Here is a 12782-nt window from a genome sequence, read left to right as displayed (position 1 = left end):
GACCCCTGATTCAGTCTCTGACTCACAGAACTCAGCAGGGGGTGAGTATGACCAGGGTACCTCCAGAGCGGGTCACAGCCAAGACAGGGTGATACCCTCTCTCCAGGGGGAACAGGGGTTGCAGTCTGAAGGAAAAGGGGTTCAGGTACGTGACTTGAGGTACACCTGTGTAAGTAACTCATGGCTTTAACTTTGAGGGTGGGCTTATTTGGGGTGACCGAGGGAGACTTTTTAGTGGACCCCTGCCCAAATTGCTCAGTGGGCTCAGGCCCTGTTCAGATAGACAGGTATTGGAGGAGTAAGATGCGGGGGGCAGTCCCGTGTCCCCAGGGGAGATAGGAGGGTATGTAGTATGGACAGCCCCCACACTCCCTCAGGGGGGTCTCTGGTCACACACTGAGGCCGGGAGTGGTACTGATGCTCACCACCTGCCAGGCATAGGGCTAAGCATTTTCCGGTCATTTTTCCCTCATACTCATCTGAACCTAACCCTCCTCTGCCTACAGTAAGATGTGACTCACCTTGGAACACAGCATAAACAGACTAGGGTTAGAGTCCTCATCTCTGAGCCTGTTTTTTGACCTGTAAATGGGGATCTAGTCATTCGACAAACAAGGAACCTCTGCATGCTCTTTTTAAAAAATTAATTAGGCTTCGCCGGGTCCTAGTTGCGACAGGGAACTTTGAGTTGCGGCATGTGGGGTCTAGTTCCCTGACCAGGCATCAAACTCAGGCCCTGAGCATTGAGAGCGTGGAATCTTAACAACTGAACCACGGAAGTCCTCAACATGCACTTGTTAAAAGGTAGAACCAATCGCTGCTTTCCTGGAGCTTCTGTCCTGGAGGAGACAGATACTCGACAGATCAACCCACACCTGACTGAGGCTGTGCCAGAGGTCAGTGCTAAGACAGAGAAGAAGAGGGAGCTGGGAGTGAGAGCAGTGATGAGACCCGAAGTCCAGGAAGCCCCTCTGACAAAGGGACTTTTAAGCCAGGAGCTGAAGGAGGAGCAGGAGTTAATGGGTGTACAGTCCGCCCAGCGTGGGGGGAAGGCTGGAGGAGGCCTGAGGGATTGAGGGGAATTTCGGAGGGGACAGTTGACACTGTCATGCCAGGATGGGGGGTAGGAAGAAGATTCATTTCTTCCAGGCCCTGTCTCAACAGGGCCAGCGGAGCAACAGGGTGGGGAGGTAGAGAGAGAGAGAGCATCCGGAGGCGGAGGCGGGAGGCCTCGGTGAGGAGTCTTGAGTTTTATTTTCATCGCAGTGGAACTGTATCAGAGCAAGAAGGGTGTTCTTGCTATCTTCCCAGGAGAGACGTGGTGGAGATGTGTTTGGGGGTGGAATCCAGAGACTAGGTGAAGTGGAGGGTACCGGAGAGGCAAGTGGTATGAATGCTTCCCAGGTGTCTGCCTGAGCCCCCAGGTGGGTGAGGAATGTGACAGGGGAGAGGGAGTACCCACAAAGGAGTGTGGGTTCTGTTTGCAACGTGCTGAGTTTGAGATAGAGCCTCCCTGGTGGCTCAAATGGTAAAGCGTCTGCCTGCAATGCAGGAGACCGGGGTTCGATCCCTGAGTCGGGAAGATCCCCTGGAGAAGGAAATGGCAATCCGCTCCAGTATTCTTGCCTGGAAAATCCCATGGATGGAGGAGCCTGGTAGGCTACAGTCCATGGGCTCACAAAGAGTTGGACATGACTGAGCGTTTTAGATTGGACATGACTGAGAGTTTGAGATGCTTGTGTCATCCAAGTGGAGACGTCTCAATCCAGATATGTGGAGCTCAGCCAGGATGCCCGCCCTGGAGACATGGGCTTGGTGTCCTCAGCACACACGGGCATTTATAGCCACGGGAAAGGAGGGGCTCTGCTGGGGAGAAGAGGGTCGGGGAGAAGAGGGTCAGGGAGAACCAGGGAGGTCTCCTCCCCCAGGTCACAGAGAGGAGGCAGAGTCTGATGTGACTCAGAGGAAGGAGCAGCTGGAGGAAGCTGAGGAAAGAAAACCAGGAGTGTGATGTCAGAGAGCCCAGAGAAGCAAGTATTTTGGGAGGAGAGCATGGCCAAGGGTGTCTAATGCTGCTGACAGGAGGATGGAGGTAAGGCAGCCTCTGTTCCGGGACCGCTGAGGGGGCTGAGTGACCGGGAGCCATGAGGGCCAGCGCCCAGCCCCATGCTTGGCATGCAGTTAGTACTCCATACATTTACTTACTGTCATTACCAGACTCCTTAAGCTCATCAGGGCTTCCCTGATAGCTCAATCGGTAAAGAATCTGCCTGCAATGCAGGAGACCCCGGTTTGATTCCTGAGTCAGGAAGATCCGCTGGAGAAGGGATAGGCTACCCACTCCAGTATTCTTGGCTTCCCTGATAGCTCAGTTGGTAAAGAATCCACCTGCAATGCAGGAGACCTGGGTTTGATCCCTGGGTTGGGAAGATCCCCTGGAGAAGGGAAAGGCTACCCACTCCATTATTCTGGCCTGGAGAATTCCATGGACTGTTACAGTCCATGGGGTCACAAAGAGTTGGACACGACTGAGCAACTTTCAGTTTCACTTAAGCTTATCAGAGGCCCAGCTGGAAGCAGTCGGCACTGTTACGTGGGTTATGAACATTAACCGAAGCCTGGAGCCGCAGAAGCTGGAGCTGGAGCTGAAACGCGGGGTGGGGGGGCCTGCCCTCGGGAGCCTCGGCTTTCTATAGACACTGACAGTACTTGTCCTCCTGCAGCCAGCAGGGAGGGAGCTCTGGAAATCATATTCCTCCTGTCCAGCCCAGCCTCCCAGGGGCCAAACCCCAAAGGAAGTCTGTGGGCAGCGGGGCTGGGGAGGGCACAGGGCAGGTAGGGTTGGCCTCGGTGCGTGAGGCCTGGAGGACACAGATGCAGAGTGGATCCGCAGGGCTCACTGCAACGGCCCAACCAGGGAGTGTCCATAGCTTGTCCTCCTTTTCTGTCTGCATCTCCTGTGTCACCACACCCAGGCAGCCCAGGTTCTTGGAATCTACCAGCATGTCTCCCAGATGGAAGTTCTTCTATAAGTCCAAGGAGGCCATGACCTCTGTGCTCAGTGCGGATCACTTCGGCCACCTAATGGGTCTCCACACTGCCATTGCTTCCCAGTCCCATCCCTCCTCCACCTGATACAGGACTCACCTTTTAAAACCTCATTCCAGGACTTCCCTGCTGGTCCAGTGGTTAAGACTCCACCTGCCTGTACTCCAGTATTCTTGCCTGAAAAATCCGATGGGCAGAGGAGTCTGGTGGGCTTCCTATCTTATCCAGACTGGGAAAAAAAAAAAGGATCCACCTGCCAATGCGGGGGACACAGTTTCGATCTGTGGCCTGGGAAGATTCCTCATGCCACTGAGCAACTAAGCCCGTGGGCCACAATTACTGAGCCTGTGCTCTTGAGCCTGAGAGCCACAACTACTGAAGCCCACGCAGTTAGAGCCCGTGTGGGAAGCCCACATGCTGCAGTGAAAACACAGCACAGCCAAAAAAAAACTGATTTCAGACGGCTTCCCTGGCAGCCCACTGGTAAAGACTCCATACTTCCACCCCAGGAGATCGGGTTTAATCCCTGGTCAGGGAACTAAGATCCTACACAATGCAAGGCGTGGCCAAAAGCAAAAACAAAAACCTAATTGCAACCGAGCTCCTTCTCAGTTTACAAAACCTCCAGCAGCTTCCCTCTGCTCACCTGGCCTGCAAGGTCCTCTGTGCCTCCCCGTGGACCTAGTCCTGCGCGTCTCTAGTTCCTGCCTCCAGGAGGCATTTCTCTAAAACAGCTACCCCCAGCCCTTTGAGTCACATCCCGTGTTTATCTCCTGCTGGTCCTCCTCACAGCCTGAAGCATTCTTCTCTATGGGTTTGATTACATATTGTCCATCTCACCGCCCTCCCAGGAAGCACAACCTCGCCTCCAGCTCTTAGCACATCATGACCTGGCGGGCAGAGGGCACTGACATTTGTTGACTGATTGGATGGACTGAGACTACGAGGCTGTGAAAGATGAAACAGTTAGACTCGGCTCATCTGGCGAGTAAGATGTGGGGATTGAATGTAGGCTGGCCTGATCCAAAACCCACAGGGCGTTCCTGGGAGGAGGAAGGAGAGGAGTCCCACAGATAGTCTACAAATAGGAGGGCGGGGCCCTGAGGGCAATAAGGGGCTTTTAGCCCGAGGAATGGTCTGTCTGCCACAACCTCAGGGAAGGGCGCCTTTGTGCGGAGAGGTCCCAGAGATGGCAGGGACTTGGCCAAGGTTACGTTATTGGGTCTTCCCAGGCACTGGTGGTAAAGAACCCACCTGCCAATGCAGGAGACACAAGAGATGCGGGTTCGATCCCTGGGTCGGAAAGATCCCCTGGAGCAAGGTATGGCAACCCACTCCAGTATTCTTCCCTGGAGAATCCCATGGACAGAGCGGCCTGGTGGGCTGCAGTCCATAGAGTCATGAAGAGCCGGATATCCCAGGACTCAAACCTAGGGTTCCTGATGCTTCCTTAGGGACATTGGCTGGACGGGGTGGCCCCAGCCTGTGTAACGGAAGTTAGGTTTCAGGAGGCAGCATACCACAGTGGTAGTTTTCTGGAATACCTGCTGTGAGCATTGGGAAAATTCTTCATCTTCTGTATGCCTCCTTCCTCATTTTCAGACAAGGAAGTAAAGCAGCCGACATTCATGAAACCCTCGGTGGATGCTGGCCGCACTGTGAGCCCTCAGTATATATTACCCCTATTTTCTTTTCTTTCTGTCTTTTTAAAAAGATACTCATTTTTTTATTTGGCTGCACTAGGTCTTAGTTGCGGCACGTGGGATCTTTTTTAGTTTTGGCATGAAAACAGTTGCAGCACGTGGGATCTAGTTCCCTGACTAGGAATCCAACCCGGACCCCCTGCATTGGGAACGTGGAGTTTCAACCACTGGACCACCAGGGAAGTCCCTATATTAGCTCTTTTCATTATTATCTGGGCCTGGGGTCCAAAATGGGCTTGCTGGGAAAATCCCATGGACAGAGGAGCCTGGTGGGCTGCAGTCCATGGGGTCGCAAAGAGTTGGACACGACTGAAGCAACTGAGCGCACACACTGGGCTCCAAAATGGGCTGCAGGTGGGAGCTGGCTTCCTGGAGGACGGGGAGAATACCTCTGAAAGAGGGCTGACTGTGTGTCAGGCTCTGTGACACCTCCCTGAGTTCTGAATGTCTTTGGGAAGCTTCTAGGCTCTGAAGAAAGAAACGGCTCTAGGGGTGGTAGGTTCTAAAGGTGATGGTTGGAAGTTTCAGAGGCCTGGAGGGGACAGTTCTGCCCTGAAGCATCTCTCTCCAAGAGATGTGAAGTGGCCGTCCCTGAGTCCCTCTGATGTGTCCCCATGGTGATGAAGAGCATGAGAGATGGGACTGGAAAACGAAATGAATCTGTCTTCATGCTTCATGGAGCAGCTGGTATATCCAAATTGTTGGAGTAAAATGTTTGAGTTTGGGATTTCTTCTTGCCTTGAACAGAACTTTTAGATTCTCTCTCACGTTTTCTTGGAGATGGGGTTTGAGTAGGAACCAGATGATGTTTGCTGCTGAAATTCCGTAATACTTTCCTTTAAGGGGAAGTCAAGGATCATGCGAGAAGGCAATGGTACCCCACTCCAGTACTCTTGCCTGGAAAATCCCATGGATGGAGGAGCCTGATAGGCTGCAGTCCATGGGGTCGCTAAGAGTCGGGTACGACTGAGCGACTTCACTTTCACTTTCATGCTTGATCAGCCAGAGGATCTTCAGCCCCTCCCCTGTCTCCACCTTCCGAACCCAGGAAAAGTCCACCAGGGAGAATCTGACCGGAGACAAGCGCGGCCTGGGTGGAGGCCCAGCCCTGCCACCTCCCAGCAGGGTGATTGTGAAGAAATCTCTTAACCTGTCCAGGCTTCAGCTTCTCCATCTGCACTTTGGGGATGATAAGACACAATTCACGGCGCTGTCCTGAGGCTTAAAGGAGGGTAATTCAAGCTGTTAGCGCAGTGCCTGGCCCCAAGATAAAATACACCAAAATTCCTCTGAGGGGCTGCTGACACCGACTGCCCTTTGAGCATCCCCCTGTGATGATGGTACTAAAACAGGGACTAGGAGTTACTTGTCAACAGTGTGTATGTTGGACTTGCATTTGTGTTTATTTACATGTCAGTTACAGGCCTGAGAGAAAAGGTCTTGTCTTGCCTCTTTGGCACAGGTTCAGAAATCTCACATGGATTGTGGAAATAAAGTTTCTGTTGTGTTTGAAAAAAAATACACCAAAAGTTGAGTATTATATTTTTTATTAGGCTATTTCATTCATCTTAACTCAATTAAATTATATATATATTTACATTTTTATTTATGTATTATTTCTTTTTTGCTGCACTGGGTCTTCATTGCTACACTCGGGGTTTTGCTAGTTGCAGTGAGCTGGAGCTACTCCTTCTTGTGGTGTGTGGACTTCTCACTGCGGTGGCTTCTCCTGTTGCGGATCACGGGCTCTAGAGCTTGGGCTCAGTAGTTGTGATACACAAGCTTAGTTGCCCCATAGCACGTGGGATCTTCCTGGTGTGCGTGTGTGCTAAGTCACTTCAGTCATGTCCGACTCTGTGCGACTCCATGAACTGTAGCCTGCCAGGCTCCTCTGTCCATGGGATTCTCCAGGCAAGAATGGAGTGGGTTGCCATGCCCTCCTTCAGAGGATCTTCCCGACCCAGGGATCGATCCCACGTCTCTTACTTCTCCTGCACTGGCAGGCAGGTTCTTTACCACTGGCGCCACTGGGAGGCCCAGGATCTTCCTGGACCAGGGATCAAATCCATGTCCCCTGCACTGGCAGGTGGATTCTTAATCCCTGGACCACCAGGAAAGTCCGAGTATTATTAGTTTTATTACTGTATCATCTAGCCGTTTCTTCTTGCTCCAGAAATGTCAGGCCAATTCACACCTCAGTGAAAAACAAGAAGAAAAGCCAACGCCTTTTGGATGCCTGTTAGCCTGATGATACAATAACGCCAGTTACAGTGCTCAGAGCCGTGGCTACAAAACGTAGGCCACCTGTTGCCACGAGAACCTGATCCATCAAATGCGGCAGTTGAGGAGCTTATAACTGAGCTGTGTGTGAATGTGCCCTGGTGGGGTGTGCTGTCACTCAGGGTCAGGCCTAGCTACTGCCATGCCCACTGTGCCACAGAAAGGACAAATGCTGGGCTCGGCCACGAGAGGGTAGGAAAGGGTCCCACTGCTTCCCAAACAGCTGGGCTGCCCACCGTGCCTGCTCTGAATTGGCTTTACCACCAGCACTCCTGAGACCTGAGTGCTTTCCTCATGTCAAGGACTGCAATGGGTCTGCGGTTCTACCGTACCAGCAAATACAAGTGAGCCTGCCACAGGTTCATGGATGCTGGCAGAAGACAGGAGATTCCTGGGTCAGAGACAAAGGACCTCGTTATTCATGGCATAGTAAATAGCACAATCATCAGCATATTGACATCAGTCCTCTGGTCCCCAAGTCCTGTGGGGTGGCACCAGTGGCCTGGGTAGATGACTGCACGCAGTGGATTGTGGTATGGGAGCAGGCCCTAAATTTAAGGACTTATGTCTTTTTTGTTTTTTTTCAAGTTTTTTTTTTTTTTTTTTAACAATTCTTATTTGTTTGTTTCTGTATTTTTATGTATTTGGTTCCTTTTTGGGTCTCAGTTGCGGTATGCAGGATCTTCATTGCATCATGTGGTACCTTCCGCTGGGGCACATACTCTCTAGTTGTGGCACGTGGGCTCCAGAGTGCGCAGGCTCAGTAGCTGTGTGGCATGAGCTTAGCTGCTCTATGGCACGTGGGGTCTTAGTTCCCTGACGGGGATTGCATCTGAGTCCTCAGCCCTGCAAGGTGGGATCTTAACCACTCAACCACCAGGGAAGTCCTCCCAGGTCTTTGCTGATGGGTGCTCTTTGCTCTAGAGGGAACGTCTATCTCAGTCTTTCATGGCTGTTCACAACATCCTTAAGAAGAGAGTCGGGGACAAAGGCAGTCAGTGCCTCTCTTGCAAAACGTGCATAAACTCAAAAGGATCCCTGGAGAATTGTGTTACAATAATATCCACCCCCCATTTCTACACTGTCTTGGCTTTTGGTGAATTTTCCCATGAGTTCACCACTCTGTTGGCAAATCTGATCGACAGAAGCTAGGACCAAGCCTGTTCAATTTGTCACATACAGCATTTAATTAAAGCTACTATCAATAAGACTGCAAGCAGCAGGATAAAGCCAACTTGCTCTTCTGACCTCAGCCATGCTTCCCAGCTGAACAAATCCAGAAAACAATAGGTCTACCTCAGAAAGCAGGTGGCTCGCTCCTTAGTTCTTTGCATTACCCTTTCCACCTTGGCCCAGAAGGCATTTAGGACAGTCCCACTCAGTTCACCGAGCAAGGTTGCTATGGATGATAGATTTCTTCCGGACTTCTCCCCTGAAGGCCAGAATCTGTGCAATTAATATATCTTCTGGAGGACTTTGCTGGTGGTCCAGTGGCTAAGACTCCACACTCCCAAGGCAGGGGGCCCAGGTTCAATCCCTGGTCAGGGAACTAGATCCCACATGCTGCAACTAAGATTCCCGCATGCCACCATGAAGACTGAAGATCAGAATGCTGCAGCTAAGACCTGGCACCGCCAAATAAGTAAGTATTGAGTGTTAGTCGCTCAGTCGTGTCTGACTCTTCGTGATCCCATGGACTGTGGCCCACTAGGCTCCTCTGTCCATAGGGTTCTCCAGGCAAGAATTCTGGAGTGGGCTGCCATTTCCTTCTCCAGGGGATCTTAGTGACCCAGGGATTGAGCCCAGGTCTCCTGCATTGCAGGCAAACTCTTTACCATTTGAGCCACCAGGGAAGCCCGAATAAGTATTAGAGGAAAAAAAAATATATATATATATATCCTCTGTACCTGGATTAATGCTTTCAGTCATGAGTGAGACAGTTCTTTGTCTTTGACCCCCAGGAGTCTTCTGTCTTCTGCTAGCAAGCAAGAACCTGTGGCAGGCTCACATGTTAATTTGCAAGTAGGCTAAAGTCAAGGAGAAATTTCAAATCACTGTTTTCTAGAGAGAGGCACATTAATATATGACTTCCACATCAGTCATGTAGTCTCAAGGGTACACATGGTACTTCTGGGAAGAAACATGGTGCCCCCCAGTTGGACCTACATCAGTTAGGGGGTCCCAGGTTGACAGTGCCTCCTCTCGGGTTGGTAGGCCTTAGGACTCCCAGCCCAATTCAAATAACTGAGTCTAGTCTTTTCTTTTGGAAGGCTTGGCTCAGGGAAGTTAGTCCTGTTTGTCTAGGCCACCGGCCAGATGGCATTTATCCACTTGATGGCATGACTGAGTGGTGATGGCTACAGGATTGGGCCTGGGGACTTTATCTGGAGGTGATGGTGTTGACAGGTATTTTATGTGGGAAGTACTTGAGGGCAGGAGGAGAAGGGGGAGACAGGATGAGATGGTTGGATGTCATCACCGACTCAATGAACATGCATTTGAGCAAACTCCAGGAGATGGTGAAGGACAGGGAAGCCTGGTGCGCTGCAGTCCATGGGGTCACAAAGAGTTGGACACAACTTAGCAACTGAACAACAAGAAGAGCTGAGGCTACCTCCTGCTCTTTCCTATCTCTTGGTAAAGTTAAGCAGAATGGCAGTCAAGTCAAGGTCAGAACTGTCTAGTGGAGTATGGCAGAGCTACCAGTCAGTCAAATTTAAACCACTTGAAAGAGTTTGACCAAGATGTTATCCTCAGTGCAGAAGGTTCCAGGTGGTTTAGAAAGACAGGAATGTTAGTGTCTTTCTTCCCCCCTCTCTCCCAGGGTCTGAGGTATCCCCTCCCCAGGTGCCAAGCTTGCTATTCTCCCTCCACTATCACAAAGTCAGCGTGCTCTACTCCCCTAGTAGATCAGCCATGACTTGTTTCTACAATTAGCTGAGAAGACTGCAGTCCAAAGCCCTCTACAGGCAGCAGCATTGTGACATTATCTGTTTCACATCTGGGGACTCCTTGACTGCGCCACCTTTTCCACAGTCTCTCCTGCCTGTACTTTTCATCTGGAATATTGTGTGCAAGAAGGACCGGGACATTTTTATAAAATATACAGAGACCCACAATGTCTACCACTCCACATGTGGGCCACTGTCAGGGGGACTCACGGAGAGAGGGAAGTGCACACCAAGCCCTCTAGGGATTCTCATGATCTAGACCCATGTCAGTCAAACAAGAGAATCCAGGTGGTTGAACCATAATATAGTGAGAATCCCCGCAGTCCCCTCCTTTATTTATTTTTAGTTTTTAGAATGTATTTTTTTGGCCGCACTGGGTCTTAGTTATGGCACACGAGATCTTCATTACAGCATGCGGGCTCTTCATTGCAGTGCGCAGGCTTCTCTCTAGTTGTAGTGTGCAGATTCTGTAGCTGCAACGTGTGAAGTTAGTTTGCACGTACGATCTTAGTTCCCAGAGCAGGTATCGAACCACACTGGAAGGCGGATTCTTAATCACTGGACCACCAGGGAAGTCTCGAGTCCCCTTTCTGACCGGGCTGTAACCCAGCGTTCACCAACCCCGCTGACCTGGAGTTTCTGTTAAGGGAAAGAAAGAAGCATTATGTCCAGGAATGGTGAACAGTGAGCCCTAAAATTCCAAAGCTGGTCTATATAAACCCCACCCCTCTCATCTTGATCATTATGAAGGACATGGCCTAGAGGAGGCGGTCCCATAGTGACTAAACCGCTGTACTGAGGTATGTGGACCAGGAGGAGGAGCCAGAAACCTCTTTGAGCTAATTTTTGAGGAGCTGTTTCAACATTCAACAGTACTTCATGCTTGTGGATGATTAGGGAGAACGTAAGGACCGCAGATACCTAGACTATCAGCCCATTGTTGGGTGGCTTTTGAGATGAAGGGTACACCATTGTTAGACTTCAGTTGGTCCAGAAAGCCAAGAACATTACAGGGATTAGTCTCAAGAACCACAATGGTGTGACCAAACTTGACTGATTGATCTGAAAGAGTACCACTGTAAACTGAAAAAGTATGAAGCACCATCCACAGCCCCAAGAAGGAATCAAGGTCCTGTGCCTTCAATCTCTCAGGAGTGGGCAGCGACAATGCCATATACACTGTAGCCTCCCTCTTTGCAGGACGAAGAATTTTGGCTGGAATCACAAATCTGGCATGAAGTGGTGGCCTCTGCATCAGAGGCACAGAGTCCTACACTTTGTGTCCACTCTGTGATGGTGGATGTGCTGCTGTATCTGGTATGATGATGGGTCCGGGCAGAAGTGGAGACAATCTGGGCATTGTGGGCTCGATCCACAGCTTGATTCCTGTCATCTCATCAGAGAATGGATCCTCAGCAGGGGTATCTGCATAAGTGATCTAGATGGTTTGATCAGCCATGACTTGTTTCCACAATTAGCTGAGAACACTGTGGTCCAAAGCCCTCTACAGGCAGCAGGATTGTGACATTATCTGTTTCATGTCTGGGGACTCCTTGACTCAGCAACCACAGCCACACTGCATTCCAGCTGGAGCTGCAAGGTTCACACCATTTGGCTGACCTGGTCTTGAGTTGGTCAGTCTCGCTAAAGGTTTGGCAGTTTTGTTGATCTTCTAAAGCAGTGGTCCCCAACCTTTCTGGCACTGGGAACCAGTTTTGTGGAAGACAATTTTTCCACAGCCAGGGGTGGTTGAGGTGGTTTGGGGATGATTTAAGAGCATTACATTTATTGTGCTAATGATCATCTATATTTGCAGCTGATCCCCAATGCTAGCATCACAACCTCAGCTCCACTTCAGATCGTCAGGCACTAGATTCTCATAAGGAGTGAGCAGCTTAGATCCTTTCTATGTGCAGTCCATAGAAGGCTTCGTGCTCCTATGAGAATGTCACACTGCCAGTGATCTGACAGGAGCTGGAGCTCAGGCAGTAATGGGAATGATGGGGAGCCATTTGTAAGTACAGATGAAGCTTCACTGGCTCGCCTGCCACTCACCTTTGGCCATGCAGCCCGATTTCTAACAGACCGTGGACAGGGAGTCGGGACCCCTGTTCTAAAGAACTAAATTGTAGGTGAGTTGATTTTCTCTAATCTTTGGCTTAAAGCTCAACCTTCAGAAAACGAAGATCATGGCATCTGGTCCCATCACTTCATGGGAAATAGATGGGGAAACAGTGTCAGACTTTATTTTTGGGGGCTCCAAAATCACTGCAGATGGTGACTGCAGCCATGAAATTAAAAGACGCTTACTCCTTGGAAGGAAAGTTATGACCAACCTAGATAGCATATTCAAAAGCAGAGACATTACTTTGCCAACAAAGGTCCGTCTAGTCAAGGCTATGATTTTTCCTGTGGTCATGTATGGATTTGAGAGTTGGACTGTGAAGAAGGCTGAGCGCTGAAGAATTGATGTTTTTGAACTGTGGTGTTGGAGAAGACTCTTGAGAGTCCCTTGGACTGCAAGGAGATCCAACCAGTCCATTCTGAAGGAGATCAGCCCTGGGATTTCTTTGGAAGGAATGATGCTAAAGCTGAAACTCCAGTACTTTGGCCACCTCATGTGAAGAGTTGACTCATTGGAAAAGACTCTGATGCTGGGAGGGATTGGGGGCAAGAGGAGAAGGGGACGACAGAGGATGAGATGGCTGGATGGCATCACTGACTCGATGGACATGAGTCTGGGTGAACTCCGGGAGTTGGTGATGGACAGGGAGGCCTGGCGTGCTGCGATTCATGGGGT

At 50.4% G+C, this 12782-nt stretch overlaps 1 long non-coding RNA gene across 1 annotated transcript; it reads right to left on the bottom strand.

Moving 5' to 3' along the window:
* Positions 1-105: 105 nt before the first annotated feature.
* Positions 106-3217, bottom strand: LOC138984718 (uncharacterized). Its single transcript, XR_011462000.1, has 3 exons — positions 3148-3217; positions 522-582; positions 106-125 (listed from the first exon to the last, which is right to left on the bottom strand). It is a non-coding gene; the product is annotated as an uncharacterized lncRNA (long non-coding RNA).
* Between the last annotated feature and the right edge of the window lie 9565 nt (positions 3218-12782).

The sequence above is a fragment of the Bos mutus genome, chromosome 22 (assembly GCF_027580195.1).
Source record: "Bos mutus isolate GX-2022 chromosome 22, NWIPB_WYAK_1.1, whole genome shotgun sequence".
Lineage (NCBI taxonomy): Eukaryota > Metazoa > Chordata > Mammalia > Artiodactyla > Bovidae > Bos > Bos mutus.
The sequence above is the reverse complement of the archived record's forward strand: the minus strand, read 5'-3'. Positions and strand labels throughout refer to the sequence as shown.